Raw genomic sequence first — 26,099 nt, 5'->3', positions numbered from 1 at the left:
TCACAGATTGTCTTATGCCTTTTGATATTGCTCTTTATTAATTTTACTTTAATGAAGGCTTAAATATGTAGTCGACCTTGCCAACCATTTCCTTCTATCCCCATTACAGTTGTAATGTCCATAAAGTGACCACATGTTTTACACATTGAAGGTATCCAGCTATTTTGTAAAATGAAAGAAAAAAATCAATGATAGAACAGTAGATGTTTTTAAAAGCTCCTTGCTAAGCAGTATTTTAACTATAATACAGTCATATATGATATAATTCAAAGAATTTAAGCATGGATTTCAGTAAATTTATTTATGTGCCTTTAATAACACCCCATATCATGCCAGTATTCTACTCAGCTAATTTATAATGACCATACCCATCTGCCATTTTAAGAAACCATTTAATTTTAAAAATTACATATAGAGAGTTTTTGTCCTTGACCTGCTCACAGATATTACTGAAAAATCAAGCTAAAACCTCTCCAAAATCTCATAAATTACCTGACTCAGAAAGCTTACATCACCCTGCATCTTCCTTGACAGCTGAATTAATTTTAAGAAGTGACATGGAGTCATCCTCAGCCATTCATTATCCTAGGCCTGTAGCATAGCCCTATATAGGCATTTACTGACTTGTCCTCTTAATCACCTCCTAATGATGAATTGTCCTGGAGTATTCTGATTCTATCCAGTCCCTTAACTGACTCTTTTTCTCCTGTTGGCCATTGTTACCTCCACTAGTGACCTTATTGGTATCCACAGCACCACAGCAGAAACAAAGACACAATTGATTATTCTTGTACCACCTAAAACCAGGTATTCCTTCTTCACACAATTCCAACTTCATCAAGTTCATCAGTCCCTCACTGTTTCACCTTCTTTCAAATTCTATGCTTGCAATTGACCTTATGGAACTGTATCCAGCTAAATTTGCCCCTAACCTAAAATGAAACCTCTGCGTCTCTCCATTCCCTTTCCAATCATGACCTTTGCTTGTTCATATCTATTCTATTCCCAAGATTTCTCTGCCATCATCCTTTTGTCTCTTTGTCCTTCCTTCATGATAGAGCTTTTATTTTAAAAAGAATTGCTTTGATGTGATAAATGCAGTTCTTACACATTTCTCTGTAAATCAGAAAAGCATATTTTATTTCCATAAAAGAAGAAACTGAGGGAGAGAGGGATTTTTTTGGTCACCTGATTTTTCTGACTCAATCGCTCAACAAATGTTTGCTCAGTGGCATACACTGTTTGGGCTCTCCCCTGTATCACTAAGGATCCAGTGGGGAAAACAAACAACACACTTGATATTTCAACAGACAGAATTTAATATTGGTTATATGGGTGTTGGAGGACTGAGAGCTTGAAAAGGAATCATGAGATGGCACAGAGATACTAATAGCAGGAGAGTAAGAAGCATCTACAGCCCAGGAGGGGGGTGGGGAACAAAAGGAAAAGAATGGGGTTGTCATGACCCAGAAGTAGAGGATACCCCTGAGAACTGGAACCTAGTCTTAGAACAGGGAGCTCCATTGTTGCTCCTGGTGCCCAGAGGTGACGCTTGTACAGGGGGTGCCTAAAGTAGCTGGGGCTTGACTCAAATGTTGCTGTGAAGGTGAAGGGTCATTGCTACAGCAACTGTGACAAGGACAAGAAGAAAAATAGGAAGCAAGAATTTCCTCTGCTCCTCCTGCTTCCTAGTTTCCTTCTAGTGCTTGAGTATGAAAATCTTCTAGGAAGTCTGCTGACAAAGGATAAATAGAGTTTCGGTTCCATCATCACTGAGCAGAGCAGAATATAAGCAGGTGAATTTGAAACTAAGAGACAATAGCTTAATATTTGCTACCCCAAGTTTCCAAAGTTTGATTCATCTCAAATTACTGTTATTCTAAAATTATCACAACCATTTCTCTGCCTGAAATGCCCTTCCTCTGTTTCCAACTAATGAATTCCTCCACAGATGCCTGTTTTTGCATGTAGATTTTCTTTATTTTTCCAATCTTTAGATGGAAAAGGAAAACACATAATTAGTTTCTCATTGTCCCATTTCTTTTATATACACGGCCATTATGGTGCTGGGTGATGAACTAGGTCTGCATAAGACCTGCTGGTCATATCCAACTATCTATTACTCATCTGGCTTGAACATATGGTTCAAGATGCTACAGTAGTGACTTGACTGGAGCCGAGAAGTGGTGCCCATCACTTCTTCTCAATTCCACAGGCTGCAACACAGTCAAGTGGCCCCACCCAACTTCCTAAGAGGTTGGAAAATATAGTCTCATGTTTCCTGGGAGTGTTGGAGGAGGAAGCAGAGTTAGTGAGCCTCTAGACAGCCTCAGCCATGCCCTCACTCACTCCACCTTCAAGTATATCTCATCCAGCAGGGAAAGTCATCTAGCAAAATAAACATGCACAGACACAAATATAACACACACATGTATACTGCATAGCAACATGTCACTACTTATTCAACCTTAACTATGGAAAATGTTTGAGGATTTATCACATAAGAGGAATTCATTTTATGTCATCCTGATACATTCTCATATAAACATAAATTAAACAATATCCCAGCAACTAAGCTACCTGTGTACAGAAGGAGCCTAAACCATATGGTTCTGCAAACACCTTATAATAATATTTTAAATGAAGTGCCATTCTACCATTTTATTCTTCCCTCTTTAGGGAGATATCAAGAAAAGTTGTTACAATAAAAACATTGATAATAAACTTGGGTTGTGTCATTTTGGAGGACATTTTATTGAATAGTTCATTTCCCAAGGATTACTGATTATTTTCATAAATTCCCACCTTCTAATCTTCCATTCTTCAACATATCAGATAGCACTTCCCACATCTTCACATTTTACAAGGGACCTATACAGAGGAAAACATCGATTTCGACAGACTCGGCATTAACAATCATCTCTTATTTGTGGTGTGTCTTTATGTTATAGAGACAAAGAAGCCTGTCAAAGGGTAGAAGAATCATTTCAGAGCCTGGTGTAAGGGGAGTAAAGATTCAAAATGATACCTGAGAGCACAGAATAGTCAGCAACATAAGGGCTGAACTCTTGATTTTTACTCCTGAATCCATCCTACCCCAGGCTCCCCATCTCTGTCAAGGGCAATTCCATTCTTTCAATTCCTCAGACCCACGTTCTTGCAATCATCTCCCTGTAACTGGCTTGCCAGCAATTTATAACTCAATCTCTGCCTCCATCACAGGGAGCCGGCCCCTTCTGTCTCTGCCTGACTCCTATAGTGTGTAAGGATACCAGTTATGTGGGATTAAGGCCCATCCTAATTCCCATTGGCCTGCCCGTAATAAGATCTCTGAACACCCTATTTACAAATGAGTTCACAAACCTGGGGTTTAAGACTTGAACATGTCTTTGTGGAGGACACGATTTATTCCATTGCACAACCCAAAATAAAACACTGGCAAACTGGCTGAACATATATTTAATGAAAGAAGATATCTGAATGGCTAAAAAAATAAGTTACTCGACTTTCCAAATCCTCAGGAAAATGAAAATTAAATCCATAATGCAATACTCTACATACTCACTCAAATGGCCAAAATTTGAAAGAGGGAAAATACCAAATATTGTGAGAATGTGGAACAACCAGGACTCTCATACACAGCTGGTGGTAGTGCAAACTGGAATGCCACTTTGGAGAAGTATTTAGCAGTAGCAGCAGTAGCTATTAAAACGAGGCATATGCTTATCTTATGAAACACAGCCAATACCCTTCTAAGAACATACTCAAAGAAATGTGTACAGGTTTTCCCAAAGACAACCACTATTTGTAATGGCCAAACCTTGTGTACCAACCAAAGGCCCTAAAGCAGTGGGGAGGAAAAATAAATTGTGGTATAGTCATGAAATGAGCGCTGTAAGCAATAAGAATGAATGAATCACAATTATATCCAGTGATATACACGAATCTCATAACATAATGGCATACACAGGGACTCATATGCAGAAGAGCATATACCATATGATTCTCTTCATGTATACAAGCAGATAGAATTAATCTATGCTCTCTAATGTCAGGACCAAGACTAGTCTTGAGGTAGAGAGAGTGAGCAGAGGGTAGGTTCTAGAGTGCTACTAAAGTGCTGTTTCTCAATCTGGGCAGATTAGTTTATATACTAATGAAATGTGCACTCTTCTGTATTTGTATCATATCTAAAATTAAAGGACAAAAACAATCACAAAAAAAAGAAGAGGAAAAGATTCTCTTTCCCCACCTTGTTTAAACTGTCTTTGAAATGGTGGTCTATCTATACATTTTACATACCTGCAAAGAAATGGAAATCTAGACTCATATGCATGGTGCATTTTGGGGGGATTGCACATTCAAAAAGCAGGAATATAAGACAGCCACTTTTCAGAAGTGGAAATTCAAATCAAAGATGAGACATTTGGTAGCGTTCAAGCCAAGACCACTGTAATTAATGCAAGGGGTACACTGGAAGGTGATATTTACTTAGTTTTTGCAAATTCACAATTTAGGCTGGCCCAGTATTGTTCTTTCATTCTATTAGGGTGTCTTATTTGCTGCTTTGTGTTTTTCTTAATGTAAGATTGCTTCCTTCTGCTGCTGGAAACAGTGGTTTGGGGACCCCAGGTAAGGAATTCTGACAAGCATCCCTGTGACGGCTGCCTGGTGACCTAGCAGGAGGGCTTGGAGGTTTTTCAGAGTGTTCCCTCTCTTTGTGAAAGCACATACAGCAGTTTATAACAATCAGCCCAGATTTCTTTATGGCCTGTGTGAAGATCAGAGGTGGGCTGCTTAAGGTTGGCCTCCTCCGGCTTCCTCCAGCCTCCCGGGAAAAGGAGAGGAGGGGACCAGACCTGGTGGCTCCTGTAGCCCCAAGGGCAGCGACTGGCAGAGTGGTCTGTGGAAAGCTGCGGAGGGAGGGACCAAGGAGTAGAAGGGCACGAGAGGTTGACTGAATTAGGCTGAGTAGTCAGAGTGCTTTCTGTCCCTTAACCATCACAAACCAGGGAAAAAGATCCCACACCCTCTGGAAAACACCTCCCTGACTCCAGCTGGACACTTACCCAGTAGCCGCACCAGCCTCTTGGCAGATTTCAATCTGTGCTAAACTTTTTTTATCTATTCCCTTCTCTCCCTGTGCCAGTTTTCCCAATGTTTCTCGACATCACATTAACTCCCCTCCCAGTACAATAATCGACTCCAATCTGCTATTATCACGGAAATAGAAGAGGTAAAGTGCCTGTAATAGGATCCAAATCAAATCACTTTCACTTCAGCTGGCTTTGGCTGTGAAGCCAAGGATTCCCCAGGGAGATTCAATACAGAGAAACACCTGCATTCACAGGCTGAGGCCTGGGGACTAGATGGAACACGACAGGCTCCGCTTGCCTGTAGCATCTCCTTAGTTACTAGACGGTCAGATCATCTCGGGCAAGCTCTGATCAACTTGTGACTCAAAGCAATCTCACTCTGACTCCATATGACCCATCCCTGAAGCAACACGTTGATTTACAATTCAGTGTAAGGGGAGAGTTAAATGTCCTTCCCTCAAGTCTTTACCTTAGTTGAGGTTTGTTTAGCATGAATTGCCACTTGTTCTTTGAGGAGTTCACCCTCTAGGAACAAATGGCACATGGATATTACCAACTCTGAAGAAACAAGAAAGGCCGAAGCACATTGAATTGAACATCTTTCAGGCCTGGCAGGGGAAGAGATAGGAAAAACCCAGCAAAGCCACCTATTGGCCATTTCAGATATTGCCCGCTTTGTCCCTCCCACTGCATTTCATTTTAGGTTAAAGTTCTTTACAGTGAAGCTCTTTCTAGATGTGCGGCCAGCACTTCGCATCTATTTTGTTGACGCTTCCCATACATATTCCTAGTTAAGTAGCAATGCTGTATACATTTGCATTCATATCACAACATCTCATTCCGGCACAGAACCTGACACAGATTTGGCAGGAAGATCTTGTCGTTGATGCTTACGTCTGTGCCAGAGTCTGAAAATTTCGGCTACCTAGACTAATTGATAGTTTTGGTAAACGTGTTATCAGACAAGCAGAAAGAGCAATTATAATCTTCATTTTACAGACCTATTAAAAAAATCATGGCAGACATTTCCAAAGCAAATGTTCCCTGGGAAAAATCTCCAAATGGAGTCTCCTTTGGGTTTGTGTGTGTGTTTGTGTGTGTGTGTGTGTGTGATTTTGCCCCTGAACTTCATGTGAAAATTAGCAAAAGTGTTCAATTATAAGAGAACCAGAATTGGAGTGAAAAATTCTGAGTTTGGTTGAAGTTTTACCCTTTGCCAGTCAAGTGACTTTGAACAAATGATTTAATCTCTCAGATCCTTAGTTTTCTCATCAAAGGACTCCTTCCTCATATACAGTCACGTGTGTTAACTGGGCATGGTACTAGAAAGCACTTTATCTCTAATAAACTGATAGACTGACGTAAAAAATGGTAAAGTTCTTGGAAGTATTTTCCTAGAAGTATTTCATGATTAAGTGTGAAAAGGGTGAAGCATGAATTGCTGCTTCTGCAAGTGGACCTCAAAAAGAGACAGTTGTGATGATTTGAAAGAAGGAATACTCAACAAAAGTGGCTCTGGTCAGTTCCACGGGCTATTTGGCCGGGAAACAGAGTGTAAGTAAACCCCACTGTCCCAGGTCTAGATCAATGGCTCATGTGGTTGATATTAATGGAAACTGGATCCACCATAAGGTTTTACTGGACCAGTTCTGTCCCTAAGGCAACCAAGTCTATGCCAACTAAAGAGGACATGGAATACAGAACACAGAAATCTCAGTGGCCTGATGAGACCAGATCTTGTGCTGCCAGAAAGTAGTCACTTCCAGGCTTCCTATGGGAAGAAAAGAGAAAACATTTCCACGGGGAACACTTGAGAAGACAGCAGTAGAATTTATGCCTGGACTCCTGTGTGATCTCAGACCCCTTAAATTACATGTGATCAATGTATCTAAGGAAAAATGGTTTCACGGTGAATGTGGAGATCAGGGAAACAGTCAATTCCTGTTAATATGCCCAAGCTGGTTTCCTTTAGAGCTCCCAACTCTCTTTGTGTTTATTTGTGAAATAATCATATTCTTTCAGAAAATAGGAGAATGTGATATGAACATGGCAAGGGCAGAACCACGTTGCCTTATTTATATCAGGGTAATGTACATTGTACAGCCACCAGAAGCCAAGGCAGGTCTGATTTCATACCATTTTATCCGGTCCAAAAACAAATTTCCTTAAATATGTAACTAGATTGGGTTTCATGTGCATAACTTTGGAAGGATATTTCATACAGAAATATGGTTTTACAAGAAAGAAAGAAAAAATCACATCATCCTGGTTGAGGTTTGAAAAATAACGATCATTTTATCCTGTTTGTTCAATAAGTATTGAGTGCCAGCATGTCCAGTGCCAAGTCCTGAGGAAACTCAGTTTGAGGGTCATCTCTTGTTTCTATAGGGTGGGTGTCCAGATTTGGGGAGACATGAAGGCAATGGGGCTACAGTAAAATAATTGTGAAGAGGAGAGCAGGTGAAACTGTACCTGATCTCTCTGAACAAGCTGGAGATTCCTCTTGAAGAAAAAGTCACACACAGATTAAAATGTGGCTGCAAAGTAGAAAGCTGTGAGTTAGAGAGAGGTCACAGGGAAGATAGTTCTAAGCAGAGGAAATGGTATGTGCAAGGATTTGAAGGCAGGAGAAACGCTGTAACAAATGCCTTTTTTTGTATGCACTTGAGTCATTGCATCAAAAATGCCTACAACAATGGAAACATGCACCTTCTTTTATGAGAATTGACTTAAATTCCTGATTTAAGAATGAATAAATGCAAGCAGTCCAAGACTTTAAAATAGCTAAGGTGTCCCCAGAGACATGATCTCCAGGAATTGCAGATACTGCTTAATTTCCCTTCTCAGCCATCCCCTTTTCCTTAATGAATTTCCCCAATTACTGAACATTTGATATGTGCAAGGCATTATTAACTCCATTTTATAGATGAAGAAACAAGCGCAAATAAAAGTGGTGCAGCCTGGAGTCAAATCCATGTCCCCATGATTCTAAAACCAACTTCTCAACCCATTCCCTCAGCTCCTTGCCTGCTATCCATGTAATTGCCTGGGACTATACCCGTATGCCTCATCCACTATGCCTCACTTTCCTTAGAGACAATACCAGATCAGTCCTCCATGTTGGTGATGACAAGCATGGTGGAGAAACCAAAGAGGCCATTTCCCAATCCCTCTATTGCTGTTGCCTTCTCAAACCTTTCTTTCATATGAGTATGCAAAGGATGCTAATTGCATCACTTGGAAAGCTAGTCCCAAGGTGGCCCACAAAATGGCTTTCATTTACACTGTCAGAAACTCTTCCTATAGCATCCCCATGTTAGAGACCACCACATGTTAGCATATTTTAAAACTCTGAAAAATATGTATGGTGAAGCATTCTGTTGCCTTATGTGGAATTCACTGTTTCTCCAACTCATTTGATGTCTGCTTTTCCTATATACTTTTTGTATTTAATTTTTTTATTATTAAAGAAACTTTAGATCACATAAATGCTACATAAAAAGTACAGGGGATTCCTATATGCCCCACCCTCTCCCCTCCCACACGTTCCCACATTAACAGCATCTTTCATTAGTGTGGTATATTTTTATAATTGATGAACCTATACTGAAGCATTACTACTAACCATGGACTATAGTTTGCATCATAGTTTACATTCGGTTCTGCACAATTTTGTAGGTCATGACAAAATGTATAATGGCCTGTATCCATCATTGCAATGCCATGCAGGACAATTCCAATGTCCTAAAAGTGCCCCTTATATTACACCTATTCTTCCTTCTCCCTCTCCTCAGAACCTCTGGTGGCCACCGCCTTTATATCAATAATAAAAGTTCTTCCATTGCTAGAATACTAATAAGTCTATAATATAATAATATTCTCAGTGGGTGTAGACCCTCACAATAACCAAAAGAATATTGAATTCCCATCCTGGGGAGTCCTGCTACATTCTTTAACAGAATGGCATGAATCTCCCAAGTACAAGGATAGTGCCTTGTGAAGGAAGACAGATTATTAGGCCAGGTCTTGATATTGATTATTGTACTTATGAACCTTTCCTTGGGAAATTGAAACCTAGTCTACTATTATATATTGCTTAAGAGTAACCTCCTGAAAGCCTCCTTGTTGCTCAAATGTGGCCCCTCTCTCAGCCAAACTCAGCATATAAACCACTTTCTTCCCCCTGGCATGGGAAATGTCTCCCATGGATGAGCCTCTCTGGTACTGTGGGATTATTACCAAGTACCAACTAGGAATGCATCTGGAAAAAGACCTTGACCAAAAAGGGGAAATATTAAATACAAATGAGTTTTTATGGCTAAGAGATTTCAAAGTGATTTGGGAAGTCATTCCAGAGGTTACACTTAAGTGCATTTCAGCAGGATCTCATTGGGTGCCACAGTAAGCAGTGCCTCAAACAGCAGGACTCCTGAGGGCTTTAGAAACATCTAGACACTATAAGCAAGGCAGACAAGCTCAGGAATTCGGCACCAGATCAGTGACATTTATGCTCCCCAGTGTAACAGAGATAGACTCATTTATAGTTTTCCTACACAAGGCTCTTCTTATATACTTTTTAATATCTTCAGTTTGTATAGTTTTCCTGAGCCAAGGGTTCTTGTTATTCCCTATAATTTTATTCCCTATAATTTTATTATTTACTATTATAGGTTTATACATTTTTATCTCACTATATGTATTCTTTTTTTCATCTAAGCTGGTTTTAGGCATTGGGTGTGAAGGTAACATTTGATAAGGAAGCATGTGTCCTAATGGGAAAAAAACAAAAACAAATGATTAGGGGAAAAGAGTATGCACCCTTCTTGCAAGGTTGCTTGAGGCAGAAGTTCCAGAATCCCTTACTCAAAAGGAAACTTCAGGAATGTTTATTTAAAGGCCTCATTATAGTGGGTGATTGGATCCATTCTGAACTCCTGGGCTTCAGAAACATAAAAAATTCAACAGGCCCACCTGGAGACCCACATTGGAATTGATCTTTATACCTCATGTTAGAAGGTCAAGTTTCTTATGTATATTATAAAAGTCTTCATAAATGTAAACCAGACAATACTGATATTCACTTTCAGCTGTAAAACAGGTGATGCTAAGGGTTGAATTGTGTTCCCCAAAAGACACGTGGAAGTCCTAAGTTCCAGTACCTGTGTATGTGACTTTCTGAGGAAAGATGGTCTTTGTAGAAGTGATGAGTTAAGATGAGGTCATACTGGATTAGGGTGGACTCCAATCCAATATGACTGGTGTCCTTATAAGAAAAGAGAAATTTGTACACAGAGAGTTCATGGGAAAATGGAGGCAGAGATTAGAGTTATGCTGCCACTCACAAAGGAAAGCCACGGAATGCTGGCAATGAGCAGAAGATGAGAGAGACACCAGTCCCCGAGAAGAAATCAGCACTGCTGACACATTACTTTTGGACTTCTTGCCTCCAGAACTGTGAGAGCATAAATTTCTGTTGGTAAACCTCTTAGTTCAAGATAATTTGTTACAGCAGCCCTAGGAAACTAACAGAGGGATAATAACATCTTCTTCAGAGGGTTACATGGATCAAACTAGATTGCTCATGTACAAACACCCAGCACAAAGCCTGGCATTCAGACATGTTCCCTTCCTTCTTTTTCTCCCCTTTCTTTTCCTCCGTCTTTCCACCCACCATCATTCTCAAATCTCATTCCCCAGTCATTTTGTCTTTCCTATAAATGACTCTGACTGATGCAGAATTTAATTTAAAAACAGATATATTTGACATGTCCTGCACAAAATTTTATGTACTTAAAAAAAAACAAGATGCAGAGGGAAAAACTCCAGCAGATAAATAAAGGATATGGGGAGGGTAAGGATGCCTTATGTTCTTATGATTGTTTTGTTCCCTCCCTCTAGTGTCTAGCACAGAGCTGGGCACAAAGCAGTTTCTAAGTAATAAATTTACATTGAAAGAAGAACTAAAGCAAGATTTTAAAAGATTATGTAATATTCACCATCCCAGATATTAACTCTAAAATGAAAACCTCTGATTTCTGCCATTTCTATTATGACACATATTATGTAGGAGAGTACATTTATGTCTGTTATATATCCATTTATATGCATACATGTTCCATTAGCTACTGCTGGAATAATCTGAAATACTGATGATTATAAAATAGCTAACAGTTATTGAACACTTATGAGTAATAGGGATTCTACTAAGTGCTCGACATGAATCATTTCAATCAGTATTAGATATTTTAGTACATTATCCAATACACTATTGTGTTTTTATATATTGTATATTTTTCCTTCTTTCTAATTTGTCTCTCAAGGAGAAAATTAATGGCCATGTCTCCATGTAGAATGATCCTGACTGGGACTGTTTAATTCATTCTAACAAATATGTAGGAAGCATCTGGATAGCTATATCTATATTCATACTCTTTCTTACGGAAATGTTTGTTATTATTTTCATAATGTTATGGGTCTAGAAAATAATGATATTGTATTTGAATTTGATCTTGGACATTCCTTTAGAGAAAAATAGGACCCTTTCCTCTTAGTAAACCTCTAAGAGTACCATGTCTGGAGTGTCAGCCATCGGTTTCATTTATAAGAAGCTTAAGGGTTGAGCAAGAGAAGTGTAAAAACGTCTCCAAAGCCCACTCTAAAATATATAATCTTTTGGAAGGAAGCTTAATGTCTGACTTAAATATACTGTTGGCTAAGGAGAGATTATGTATTCTGTTCAATAACAGCCAGGTGAATCACTTAAAATTAAATGCCATTATTTCTGGAAAAAGTGAGTTTATGTGTATTCTCCATGATATTTTTGGGGAAACAATTACATATTGTGGATCTTTTACGGATAAACAGAATATCCCCCACACATCGCAATACCCACTCTAGCATTTATAGCATTAGAAAATTATAGCGGTGACTGAGAATTTTTGACTAATTAGGTTTCTTGGATAATAAGAGTTTTTTAATAAGGTACATATCATTTACAATATTGCTAATGAAATGTGAAAGCGATTCAGCACCCGGTAAGATAATGGCTAACTTGTTTTAATTGTTAACATTTTTTCTTGCCTACAATGACACAGTCATTATTTCACAGTCACCACTTATCGTGAAATCCAAGAGGATTAATGGTTTCACTTATACTGGCGAAAATGTTTAAGCTGTCCCGATTATCAGTGCAGTTGGGAAGAATAATGGTTATTTGTCATTGCGTTTAGCAGGAGAATGAATTGTCCCCCAGATAGTGGCACCATTAACCCTTTGAATAAATGGTAATAGAGTTTTATTGCAGAACTGGAGAATGCCAAGATTGGGACATTTGTAGGCAGCTTATTCTCTTACATGACCCCCTTAAAGAATTGCATACTCTCCCAGGAAAAGTGAAAACACAAATCTCAGCTACACCACCCTCTACTTGCCCTACAGGAATTTGGATATCTCAAATTAAGACTAGATAGTTATCCATCTATTCTTGTGATGAAGGAGCAAACTGTTGAAGAAATAATCATGAGAAACGTGAATTCTGGAAGAGAAAAAAAAAGACAAAATAATATTTGTAGCTTCTTAGCTCTTTGTCTTCTCTATTAAAGAGAAAAATGTGGATTGTAAGTCATTCAATTGCTGACTATGTTTTAATTCAAATACTACATTTTAATAGCTCCTATGTCTACTTTAAAAAGTCTCACCATACCCATCTTAACCATGAGGAATGTCCTTAATTCTTAAAAGTCTAAAATTATACTAATTGAGGATAAAGCTGGTCAAGGCTGATAATGGTCTGTGCTTAAAAATCAAGCCTTTGAGAAAGTAAAAATGTCAGTGTACAGATGTGTGTCTGCTGCATATTGTTTAATATCCTGGCTTGGTGAAGGATTTCAGTTAGGGACTGCACTGGTAAAGCCAAATTACAGTATCTAAAAATAGCACAGGGTTATATTCGAATATATCATCTTTGCCTTTGGTAATATTAACAGAATGTTCCTCCTTCTTTATAAGGAGTATAGTAAAAGTTCTCTCTCATCAGGTCGTCTCTCAGCATAATCAACACAGGAAATGGCCCTGCCTGCCTCAGACTCCCCTTGCTCTCTCTCCTGTGGATAAGACATAAGGGCAGCTTAATTCACAAAAAGGGAGGGAAACCCTAAAGCTCTCTGGAGGGCACCCAGGGCAGACCTGGGGCACGGGATGAGGGGAAAGAAGGCAACAGCAACAAAAACAAAGCGTGTTTTAGGAGATAGAGCTTGGCTGCCTTATCTTGTTACAGAGAAAACAGTGTCCTGACTCCTCCAGAGAAGGGGCCCCAGCTCAGCCCTGTCAGGCATAAGAGGGTCGCCTTGCTCAGCACCTGGACGGTGAGAGATCTGTTTCCTAAAGAAACAGAGTTCCGGGGGATTATATTTCTTTCAAAGACCTTCAATCTTAAAAAGAGAGAGCAGCAAGGAGACCAACACCCTCTGGCAGAGTCCATAAACACAAAGCGTTTGCTTTATAGAAGCTATGGCTCTCCCCCACAAATTAATGAACCAAGTTTCAAAACAGAGCCAAATGCTTCTGGGAATAAAATGCAGGTAGTTGAGATGTGAATAGAAATTATATTACTCAATATTACAGGGGAAATTGCCTCTTCAGGTGTCTTCCAAACTTGGAATCAAGATGGTCAGTACATGGAAACTTCTAGCATCATCATTATCATCATGTGTGGTCTATTGACAGACTGGTGTTTCTTTGAGATGGTAAACAAGACTATTTCTACAGGAGCCCCATGAGGTATGCTGAAAGTATAGCCATTTTAGATATAAGAGGTCACAGGGAAACAACTGTCAGGAGATGAAAAGACATGGGGGGTGAGGATAAAAAAGAAAGAAAACAGGAAAAGAAAAGTGGGAAGAGAACAAGAAAAGAAAAAAGGAATGGCACTATACAGCAGGTTTGAATGGCAAGAGTAAGATGATATAGACACACATAGCTATAAATGTGACTGATAAAGAGGATATTTGGTGAGCAAACCCGATTCAGAATTTCTGATTGACACAATGAGAGTATGGTCCCCTTGGCAGGTTGCAGTCTTTATTTCTGTACACTGCTTTTGGAGTTCCCCTGACTTCACTGGGTGGAGAGCAATTCTGGTAGAAAATGAGGCAGAGTGGCAGGATGATGATTTCCTAGAAAGACAGCATCAACAAAATACCCTATAAGAATTTAATTCCTTCATCATGGAGTTTACCACTTTCTAAGTTGTAAAACAAAATGGGACCGCAGCCTGTTTCAGCCAGCCAGATGCTTGACTCTCCAATAGCATAGGCTAAGATACAACTTAACTTTACTTCTTGTCTTTAAATTAAATGCACATGCATTAAGCGGGTAAGTAGAAAAATAAAGATCTAGAACAGAATGGTCTTTAAAACCCTGTTGATGGAGGATTAGGTTAAAAGAGGGAACATTTTAGACAGAGACCCTTGTACTCAAGAAGGTGAGTAGCAGACTTAAAATCAAAATGACATATGTATTTGAAAAGTTTTCCTTTATGATTGCATACCTCACACATCCTGTCTCTTTGCTTGGACTGTCATAGAATTAAGAAGTGTGGACATCTTAGTAAGTGTTGAATATGCATGCTGTTGGACTCCTTTCTTTTTCTGAATTCTCCCACTTTGTGGTCCTGATAAACTTAGACTTTTAGTAAAGAAAGACCTAAATGAAATATCAAAATCTTGGAGTTGACGGGAAGGGATGTTTTTACTTACATTTAGAAAAATAATTGGTATCCATAAAAGAACTACAGCTGGGGCAGGGTAGTGGTGGTGGTGATATTCTTTTATGGTAATGCAGGAGCTACAATTGTTACAAAGCATTGAAAGTTTAATTTTGAGGAATACCTATTCAGTGGTAGGACAGTAGCAGCTTGACTGCATTGAATGACTGCCTAATTCCCTGTTTTTATTTTTCTCAATTATAACCACGCCTGCCTTGCCAGCTGGAGGTCAATATTCTGATGTCACCCCTGTATTTACTACCTGGGAATCTGTACTCCCTCATGATCCTTCAAAGGGCACATTTTTAATTGACATGTTCCTGAAAATACAGTCAGTCAATTTAGCTGAGAAGGTGCCAAATAGATGTGAAATCCCAATCCTTTCATAAAACATTTCTTAAAGGTTTGTTTGAATTTCCGTTGTTGCTTTTACTTAAAATCAAAGGTACCTGTACCAAAAAGTCTTCTGCTTTTTAGTAATTTATTTTCACAAATTGTTATCATGTCTTAACAACTGAACAGGACCAATATATTTAATTAGGTGTCCTTAATATGCCAGCATTCTAGAGCAGGTTCATCACTTCACTAAAAAATAACACGTTATGGTTTCTGAAGCCAGCACTAATGGAAGATCAAGTGAGTGAAATTCCCTCGAAGAATTTGCTCACCTGGTGATAGAAATGATTGGATTAGGGGCTCGAGGGTGTCATCAAGACCCCAGTGAAGAGGACTAATGCCATCAAATAGAGGGCACTGTATCTCTCTGGAGAAAGGGTGGCTCCCAGGGCATTGGGGCAGCTGAGCAATTTAGGACCTGAACACTGCTGCAAGTATCTCTGGATGTGGCACCTCGGGAAACGGAGGTTGGCTGTCACTGTGGGCACCAAGGGGATGGGAAAATGTATGTTAAATGTGTGAAACCAACGTAAATGAGGGGTAAGAGAGGAGTTTCGTGAGAATACACAAGGAAGGATATAAAATATGTAATATTACATCATAAACATATAGGGGACGACAGAATGACAATGTAAACCATAATGTAAAACATAGGATAACTAAAAATGTTAGAAAACTCTGTGTCCTAAAGTATGCACCACAATGTAAGCACAGATGTCACCTGGTTTGAAAGCTATTGTCTCAGACTATGTACATCACTTTAAGTAAATATGTTGTGAATAGGTTGTAAGAGTATCGCTGTGGAAGGGAAAAGGTTTTGTAATGGATGTGTGGGAGTGCTGTATATTGCATACATGAATTGCTGTTGTCTAGGGCTCTTGTGAAGAGAAGGTCAATAATTAGGGGAAAAAAAAAAGGAAAAGAAAAAGATAGGATGTAGAATTTTCCCAAGTCAACACGTATTCTATATCTAACCTTTAAACCCATCACTATATTCCATTTTGCTTGTAAGAGATCCTGACATGATATTGGGGCTTCAATATTCAGAAAGTTCTGGATCCCAGAGTGGTCCAACAATGGCAGCGGAGAAATACTGGTATGGGATACTATTGACAGGGGATAAATGGCTGACAGGGAGCTATACAGGGCATATGTCCAGGGTACATGGTAATGTTTGGATATACTCATAGTGGCAACAATTAAAAACTAAAGCTGGGGGGGTACTGGATCCCTGGCCGGGGGTGCTGTGCCGTGGTCCCTAGGGGAGCAGCGGCAGCCCCCCAAGTGCAGCGGTAAGGACCGAGAAGGAATGAAGGTCCAACAGTAAGCCCCTGATACTAATGACTATGCTTGTGAGCCTATAGGCCTGAAATAAGAACAAGGCCTAGAGCAGCACTGTGCCTGGGAATCTCCTCCTGACAGCCTTCATGTTACTCAAATGTGGCCAGTGTCGAAGCCTAACTCAGCATCTAAATGCAATGCCTTCCCCCCAGCGTGGGACATGACACCCGGGGATGAGCCTCCCTGGCACCGAGGGATCACTATCAACTAACAACTGATAATGCAACTGGAAAATGACCTTGAATTGAAGGTTCGATGCGGATCAGTAGAATATCCCTGTCTACATAGAATAATATGACTTTAAAATGCTGTTTGACCTAATGTAAGGGGGAAATAGAAAGGAGAAATGAGTTTATATGGCTATGAGTCTCTAAAAAAAAAAAGAGTCTGGAGGCTGTCAGAAGGATTTCCCTTATGCACAACTGAGCAGAGTCTAAGAGACAGAAAAAGTAGATACAATCCCCAGGTATTGGTTCCTTTGAGGGCTAAAGGGACCCACGGGTTCTACGGTCATGGCAGATAGGGTTCACTGCCATGTCAGATGGCCCTTCTATGGAGCTGGTGTTTCTGAGTGATTAAACTGGACCCAGAGGGGATCTCTTTTCATAAGACTATCATGCTACTTTACTGGAATTGTAGTTGGTATTGGGGTTTAAGATATATTTAGGGGATTGAATCTTTTTACTGACAATATGATAGCCAGGCCCTGAGCCTCAACAGACTCCAGCTCCTACAATCTGAATTATTGGACTCACCTCACTCAGCTAAGATGGAGTTGAAGAAGGGCAACCACCACACCATGGAGCCTAGAGAGCCTACAACTGAAAGCAGGAGGATTGCATCCAGTAACCATGTGGAATCTGAGCCTCCTCTTGACATAGAGGTGCAACGGACACAACCAATCCAAGGACCTCAGAGAAAAGGTGGCAATGGAGTGGGAAAAGTGGACATGGTGGCTGTTGGGTATGGGGAATGGCAGGAAGAGATGAGACGTGGAGGCGCCTTTGGGACTTGGAGTTGCCCTGGATAGTGCTTCAGGGGCAATCACCGGACATTGTAAATCCTCCCAGGGCTCACTGGATGGAATGGGGGAGAGTGTGGGCCATGATGTGGACCAATGACCATGAGGTGCAGAGATACCCAGAGATGTACTTACCAAATGCAATGGATGTGTCATGATGATGGGAGTGAGTGTTGCTGGGGGGGGGGAGGGGTGCAGTGGGGGTGGTGGGGTCAAATGGGACCTCATATTTTTTAATGTAATATTTTACAAAATCAATAAAAAAAATCAAAAAATAAAAAATAAAAATACAAGAAAATTTATAAAAACAAAACAACAACAACAACAAAAAAACAAAAAAAAACCACTATATATCCTGTCTTAACACACGGAATGTACTGGGGGAGAGCATAAACTTCAATGTAACTATTATCTGTGTGGTGCAGCAGTGCTCCAAAATGTATTCATCAAATGTAATGAATGTGCCATACTGATGAAAGAGGTTGTTGATGTGGGAGGAGTGGGGTGGAGGGGTGTGGGGTATATGGGAATCTTTTATAATTTTTAATGTAACTTTTTTTGTGTGTGATCTATGTATCTTCAAAGAATACAATTTTAAAAATGATGGGGGTGGGGCAGTGGGGATTGGGAATTTTTTAATGTAACATTTAGTGTGATCTATTAACTTTAAAAAAGATATGAAAAATAAAATAAAAAAATAGAAAGAATAAAAAAAAAAAAAAGACCCCAGTGAAACCATAGGTTACACAAGACCTTCAAAGAACAATTGGAACTTCCTGTCTCACATAGCCGACTGGTCATAGGCAAAACTATGCTTAAAAAGAAAACACCTATTTTCACCTGATTTGCAAAAGTCATTGGGATGATGCGTCAAGAGAAAAAAAAAATCTAAAGGAGATGTATTCCTGGAAGAAAGCATGCATGCTTGATAAAGTAGAAAATAAAATGAAAACATTTAGATGTGAATCTTCCTTGCTGACATTTGTATACCTGTTTGTTCAAGTGTTGATATCCGTAATAATTTTAACTGACATATTGAATACTTACGGCATATGTATATTTTAACTCTTCCAATCTGCACAATGAAACTATGGGTGGAGTTGAAACTATTTTTGACCCCATTTTACAGAAGGATAGAGAGTGTAAATTGCCAACCATGATGAAGCTGGTAAGTGGTACAACTTAAACCTGATTTCAGGCAATGTGAGCCCAGAGCTTATGTGCTTAAACATTCTATACTGCTTTCTCAATAGATTGGAAAAAGCAATGATATAAGGCACTTTCACCCTCAGGGAAGTATTCCAAGTATGATTAATTACAGGAAATGCCTTGATCACAAGATTTATTTATTTGCTTTTTAAAAGAAACAATTCTCTAACTAGTTTTCAGATGGAGCAGGTGCCTTATTTGAGGACAGGATTAAAGTAAAGATCGCATGGAATTTGGAATGAGAAAGACCTCATTCAAATTGTTTCTTAGATACCCAGAAAAGTACTTTGCATCTCCAAGCTCAGTTTCTTCATCTGTCAAACAAGGATTGAAATACTCACCTTCCAGGCTTGTTGCCACAACCTCACCAAGCAAGTGCCAAGTTTGTGTTATTGATGTTGTTGCTGCTAGTGCGTGTCTTGGCTTATGAGTGCTCAGGACAATTTGCTCGGTTTTAATGGGATCTTATGGTTTTCTACATGTCTTCCTGTTGTGGACTGGAAAAACATTATTGATATTCACAATTGTCATAATACCTTTAAGAAAGTAATTTTTCCATTTTTAAAAATAAATTAATTTTTTAAAAGATACTTAGATTACACAACCTGTTACACAAAAAAATATAAAGGATTCCCATATGCCCCAATCCGCACATCTCCCACCCTTCCCCACTGTAGTAGTTTGATATGGTTATGAATTCCAAAAATAGATATTGGATTTTGTTTGTAATCCAGTCTATATCTGGGCATGATTAAGTTATGATTAGGGCTTTGATTGGGCCATGCCATTAGGGCATTGAGTCCCCACCCCTTGTTGGGTAGGGGCTCACAGGTAAAAGGCATGGCAAAGGATAGAGTTGGGGGTTCTTAATGTTGGAGTTTTGATGTTGTAGTTTGATGCTGAAGTCTTAAGCTGGAGCCCCAGAAGTAAGCACACAGAGGAAAGAGAAGCAAGCCCCAGGAAGAGAGGAACCTTGGACCCAGAGAGAAGCAAGACCCTGGAAGGGAGGAACGCAGGAACCCTGAACCCTCACAGCAGTCAGCAGTCATCTTGCTCCAATACTTGAAAATAGACTTTGGTGAGGGAAGTGACTTATGCTTATGCCCTGGTATCTGTAAGCTCCTATCCCAAATAAATACCCTTTATAAAAACCAACCAGTCTCTGGTATTTTGCATCAGCACCCCTTTGCCTGACTAATACACCCACATTAACAACTTCTTTCATTAGTGTGGTACATTCACTGCAATTGATGAACACATTTGGAGCATTGCCACTTAACATGGATTGTAGTTTACAATCTCTCCCACTCAATTCTGTAGGTTATGGAAGGATATATAATGGCCTATATCTATATATACAGTGACATTTTCTTCCATTTCCTCCCCAATGTCTACTTTTTTTTCATTTTGTCTTCAAAGAAGTTTTAGGTCACAGTAAAGTCTCATACAGAATATAGGGGATTCCCATATACCCCACACCCTCTCCCTTTTCTCCCTTCCTGCATCAATAACTGTTTTATATGTGGATGGTACATTTTTTTACAACTGGTGTACAAATATTGAAACATAGCCACTAACCATGCACAATGGTTTACGTTGTGATCTATACTCTAGACCATACACTTTTATAAATTTTTGATGACATTCAACATGGCCTGTATCTGTTATTGCAAGATCATGCAGAACTCTTCCATTGCTCTAAATACCCCCTCTTCCATCTACTCTATTTCTCCCTCCTACTCCCCTCAGGGTCCATGGCAACCATCAGGCTTCACTCCTTGAAGAACAAGATGCATAGTTACTAGCAACAACCCTGAGGGCTTGACATACTGGTCTATCCTCCCCTATTAGGAACTGCCCATGCTTTCAAGAGACACCCACCCTTCTGTTTGAGAATGTATTGGGCCTTCCCAGGTTGGGAGTCCAACTCCTTTCCACTCATAATGTGGGTCTCCACCCACTGATACAACACACTATGACAAAGTGATCACTTACACTTTCTCTAGAAGACTGCCCCAGGTGTGCCCTGTCCTGAATACCTCCCCCCACCCCATCCAAAACCCCAAATCAGTAACCCTTCCTTGTCAAATTGGCAAAAGAGCTTTCCCAACATCATAGTTTCAACCACATACTGGTCAATCCCCAGTGTTCACATGCTCCTCCCCAACCTACCCCAGTTGCATGGGCCATTCAACACACCCTCCCCACACTACATCCCTGTCAAATCTACACCACAAAGATTACCATTAAGAAACACAAGTCTTGAGGATTAGACAAAATGTATTTGAGACATTCTTTATCATTTAAAATTTTTCCTATGGATTTTGCTAGAATTTTTATTTAACCTACCATGATTTCTCAAATAATTGTCTTATATCTTGGAGGCAGAGAAACTAAAGCAAGGATAGACAAGGCTGCAATGACAAATTCACATGGTACATTGTTTTAGATTAAAATTCAGCTTCTTTTACAACAGAGTCTGTCCTTGCTCACTGAAAATTTAATGTCACAAATTGGAGTAGGTAGTTATTAAGATATACTAACCCATGTCAAACCACATTTTCACATACTTTTGGAAATTGAGTGGTGATAACTCTCACGTTGAGTTACAACATGCTTCTCTTCTGCACTCTTGACTAGTAACATATACCTTACCTCTTTAATTGAACTTTCTCAGTTCCATTGAAATCAACACTAACACATTCATTCTGTGGGCTCAACAAAGACCCACAGAGATTGCCATGCTCCCCTAAAATTGTATTTATATAAAAAAGATGGACTATGAAAGGTGAGCCAAAAGCAAAGGAGTTCAGTCTTAAGTGAGGTATTAGGTCCTCCAGATACAGCTTTTCATTTTTAAGGGGGTTAAGGGGCTCTACTAAAAGTGTTGACTCACAAGCTATCGTCCTGGGCCTTGCAGGTCTAGTCTAAAGTATCTTCTCTCTTTAGCAATTCATTTTCAATACCACTTTTCCAAAATAGGGGTACATGGAAGATGGTGAAAATGTACTGGAGAAAGATTGTGGGCAAGGCCTCAAATAGAAATGGGAAGTGAGCAAAGCCATACCAGTTGTTTCCTTAGAAGACAGCGTGAAGTAAATAGCATTGTTTTTCTTCTGTTTGTTTTTAAACTAATGTTGTTCTTGGTTTAGCTCACACTAATAGATAAATTATAAACTAGGATTAACCCATGAACACATTCAGAATTAACATCGTCATTACTTATCCATTTGCTACAATGACCTAGTTACTTACATAAGTTTATAAACCTCTGCAAATTTAGCAAGTTATTTCTTCAAATGAGTATATTAATTCCAAAGTGATCATTGAAGTTTCACTCAAATGGGACCTTTTCCACTGATGCTCAAATATAAAAATTTTCTCTAAGATATGTGAAGAGTTAGGATGTATTTTCCCCATGCTCCCACTGTTTATTCCTTGGAGCTTTGCCTTAGGGTAGAGGTACTGTAATTATTAAAAAATAAAATTATAAATGTAATAAATACTTCTTTAAATATGATGTTGCTGGTTTTGGTATGACTTTTGTATAATAACCAGCCAAGATTTAAAAAATAATATGCTTATTGGTGAACCTTGTAAGAGAATATGCTTTACTTTAGACAGATGTGGGGGATTCAACTCCAATTCCAGGTGATCTAGGGCAAATATTCATATTCCCACGTTTCCAATTCCTTATGTATTATGGAGAATATCACTTCTTCCTTGGGGTTTGCTGTTTAGATTAACTGAAATAATTTCCACAAAATGCCAGTTCATAGTAGGACCTCAATAGATTCTCACCATCTCATGATATTTGTCACAAGGGAAATGAGGAAATAAGCCACAGGAAGGGTCCCAGTGGGTCCTTCCTCAATTATGCATCTTCCCATAGTGCCTCTTAATTGGACCCATCAAGATCTCTGCACACTGGACGTCTTATTACCAGAATTGTATGTTCAGTTCTGGGTCAGCAGAGAAGCACGCCAGCATTTAGGAGTGTGTGGGGAGCCTGCTCAGCATCCTGTGCATGTTATGAGAGTCCAGATGCTGCTATTTTACTGTCACCAACATAAGCACTTGATGCCATTGTTTCTTCTCTCTTCAGTGACTATCTCTTCCCTATAAATACAAGGAAAAAATTAAAAACTCAAAATCAAACCCAAGTAAAAGCATAAATATAAATATGATAAATCTGATGCAATTCCTCCAATGGTCAGCTACCCTGGCTGAGACATCTAACATAACAACCTGAGCTGTTGGTTGACTATTGCTCATTGTGCAGCTATGTGCTAGTGCACAGTCACTACCCTGCATCCAGCATATTATCATTTATTTCATTGTCTGTAAAGTGCTCAGAGATGCAGAGTAGGGAAAGCACCGAGGCTCTCTGGTGCAATTCAATTTCGTCAAATATCCGACATCCACATTGTGTAAATGGAACACAAGTAAAGAATCTGATCCAAGTGCCTACTGGTGTAATTGGCTCAACAGAGCCAGCCTGTGTCATTAGTCCTATAAACAGTTACATTTACAACAATAAAACTGAAAAGCATGGAAATTAAAAGCTGTTAGCATTTTCTCTGGTGTGCGTTTATCTTTGGAGAAGAATGTACACTCTCTAAACAAATTTTTAATCTCTTTGGTAAATTGGCATCCTAGTAACCTGTGTCAGCAAAGCCTTATAGGTCAAATGGTGATCAAATTTGAGATAGGTGAAATGAGAGCAGGGTATAGTGGGGTGATTGATGTACTAACTTAATTATCCAACACATGAATTCCATGCAAATTTAATGGCATGGCATCCAGTTTCTCAACAGTAATGTAAGGGCTATATCTGGCCACTGGAAGTTGTTCCGGGAAACATTGTAAATAATATATTCATTGTCATACCAAATTATGAAGCTTGACTAATTGTAAGCTTGAAAGTTCAATCTGTGGTTTCTTAATAGTATTTCTCCTTAGCGACTGGGCTGCATGCTGGACAAGGCCCCCCAATAATATTTACTTGATTAGCTGGACCTTGTCAAACAAGCGGGCTGTAGAAATGACCTTTTTCTTCACCATTCCTACCTCCACCCCATTAAAATGAAGCTTTGAACATTTCTTCTGTGCATTCCCATGTCAACAATAAAGAAATAGAGTGTCTTTCCATCTCTGGTGATAGCCACTGGATCACTTAACCAAATATTGAGAGAGTATATTACAAGGCTAAAGAGCAGAGTTCAGAGGTCGTTATCATTCTCATTAAAGATGTTTCTATGCACTGACTATAGGTGAATTAATTGATATTTCTTTCTTAAAATGACCAGCCTTGGTAAAGATGGCTTTAATTGGAGAGGTGCTGTTTATGGAAAAGGAGCATTTATGGGTCTTTATGGCATTAAATAGCAGCAGTCCTCATAGGTTACCAAGTCTGTGGCAGGATGTGATATGACAATTGATAAGACATAAGATTTTGACATTTCTGGCCTCCCTGGAGTAGGATGCTGGGCGAACCTTTAGGATTGGTCAGAAACTCCTCAAATCCCAAACTGGGAGTTGTGGTTTGATGCACATATATAGAGAAGGAAAGACGGCCCGTGCAAGATTTGTACTCATTGTTTTAACTTGCACTATTCCTGAAAGAGAGGGAACACTAAACTCATTGGTTTTCTGTTATATCGCAAAAAAGTCCTACCTCTAACATAAAGAACCATTTTTGCAAACACATATTCAACTACCAAATTGCAAGAAAGAAAGGCAAATCAAAGGTTTAAATAACAAATTTCACTGTTGTCCAGAGAGCATATAAGATTCCAATTTGCTTTGCATTTCCTAGGATTTCTACTGCTGAGTATTTTTTTAAATCAATTTTTTTATGGTGTCTGCACGGTGAGTCAAGTGCCTGCATGGCAAGCCGAGTGCTCACATGAGTACCTGCATGGTAAGCCAGTGCCCGCATGGCAAGCAGGCACGGTAAGCCAAGTGCCTACGTGGTGAAACAAGTGCCCACATGAGTGCTCATGTGGTGAGCCAGTGCCTTCATGGCAAATTGAGTGCCAGTGCAGTGAGCCAGTGCCCACACAAATGACTCACACAGGAAGATGATAATGCAACAAAAGAGAAACAAAGAGGAGGGTCGAGGTGAAGTGCAGCAGAGACCAGGAAATGAGGTAACACAATTGTTAGAGGTCCACGTCAGAGGTCCCCAGGATCGAATCCTGGTGAATCCTAGAGGAGAAAGAGGAGAAGAAAAAAGAGAAATAGATACAGAAGATCACACAGCGAATGGCCACAGACAGTAAAACCGGCAGGGAGGGGGGAAGGGGGAGGGGGAGGGGGAAAAGTTCTGTGACATTTGTGTCAATATATTAAAAAAGACAACATGACATAATCTCTCACTTGTAATTGCATAAATTTATATTGACCAAAAACAAATATAATTAGCAAATGGTAACAAAGAAGCACTTTTAAAAACTTAAATGATGCATGGGATCCCTGTGCCATGTTCACACTGATTTTCAAATTCCAACATTGTAAACTTAAGTGTGTTTGTGAGCTTCTATACCTACCCTACATTTTAATAATAAGTACATATATTTAAGTCACTGAAGGAACCACTAATTTGGTCTGGAAATAAAGTTTTAAAATTATAAATAATAGACAATAGTGCTGCCTATTGAAACCTTGATCCTATTCATCAGTTGGTTTCCATAAACATTGGACAAATTTGCTATCATATTAAACACTTCACTGGGAAATACTTGTAGCAATTCTATATTGGCTTACAATCCAGAAGTTCATTTCACATTTATTCTATACAACAGTGGAAACTCATGTCCAAAATGTATCTCTAAAACTATTTTGAACAAGTTTCTATTTCTTTGATCTAAACAGTTTGAATATCCAGGCTTGGCAGAGGAAGAAAGGATGCTCAGTCCTTGCAGCTGCCAGCTCATGTTTCCAATACCCACTGATGGAATTTGAAGGAGCTACATTGGTGAGAAGGGGAAAGCTATTCTGATAGAGAAGAGAAAGGAATCAACATTTTTTAGAAGTAAAATGCATCGAATTAAAAAAAAATGGAAGCAGGTACCGAAGTTGACGAGTACTTAGAAAACATGGATATTTCAGAATTGTAGAACATAGAATTATAAAATGTTTTTCATTTCTGTGAGCACAAAAGCAGATGAACTGAAAACACAGGCTAATTTTAACCAAGAAGTTTTGAGCTGCTGATATTTCCTTGCTCAATGTGGCCCCCAAATCATAAAATGGTAATAAGAAAAAATGC

At 39.3% G+C, this 26,099-nt stretch overlaps 1 long non-coding RNA gene across 1 annotated transcript in view; it reads right to left on the bottom strand.

Annotated features, from left to right (window-relative positions):
- Positions 1 to 14,201: 14,201 nt before the first annotated feature.
- LOC131276111 (uncharacterized) overlaps positions 14,202 to 26,099 on the bottom strand; it is a 59,338-nt gene continuing 47,440 nt past the window's right edge. The window contains exons 3-4 of the long non-coding RNA XR_009183606.1: positions 22,770 to 22,945; positions 14,202 to 14,269 (exon numbers count right to left, since the gene is read on the bottom strand). This is a non-coding gene — a long non-coding RNA (uncharacterized lncRNA). The remainder of the gene's footprint in view (positions 14,270 to 22,769; positions 22,946 to 26,099) is intronic.

Source organism: Dasypus novemcinctus, chromosome 3 (assembly GCF_030445035.2).
Source record: "Dasypus novemcinctus isolate mDasNov1 chromosome 3, mDasNov1.1.hap2, whole genome shotgun sequence".
NCBI classification, from domain to species: domain Eukaryota; kingdom Metazoa; phylum Chordata; class Mammalia; order Cingulata; family Dasypodidae; genus Dasypus; species Dasypus novemcinctus.
This window is presented reverse-complemented; position numbering and strand designations above follow the sequence as displayed.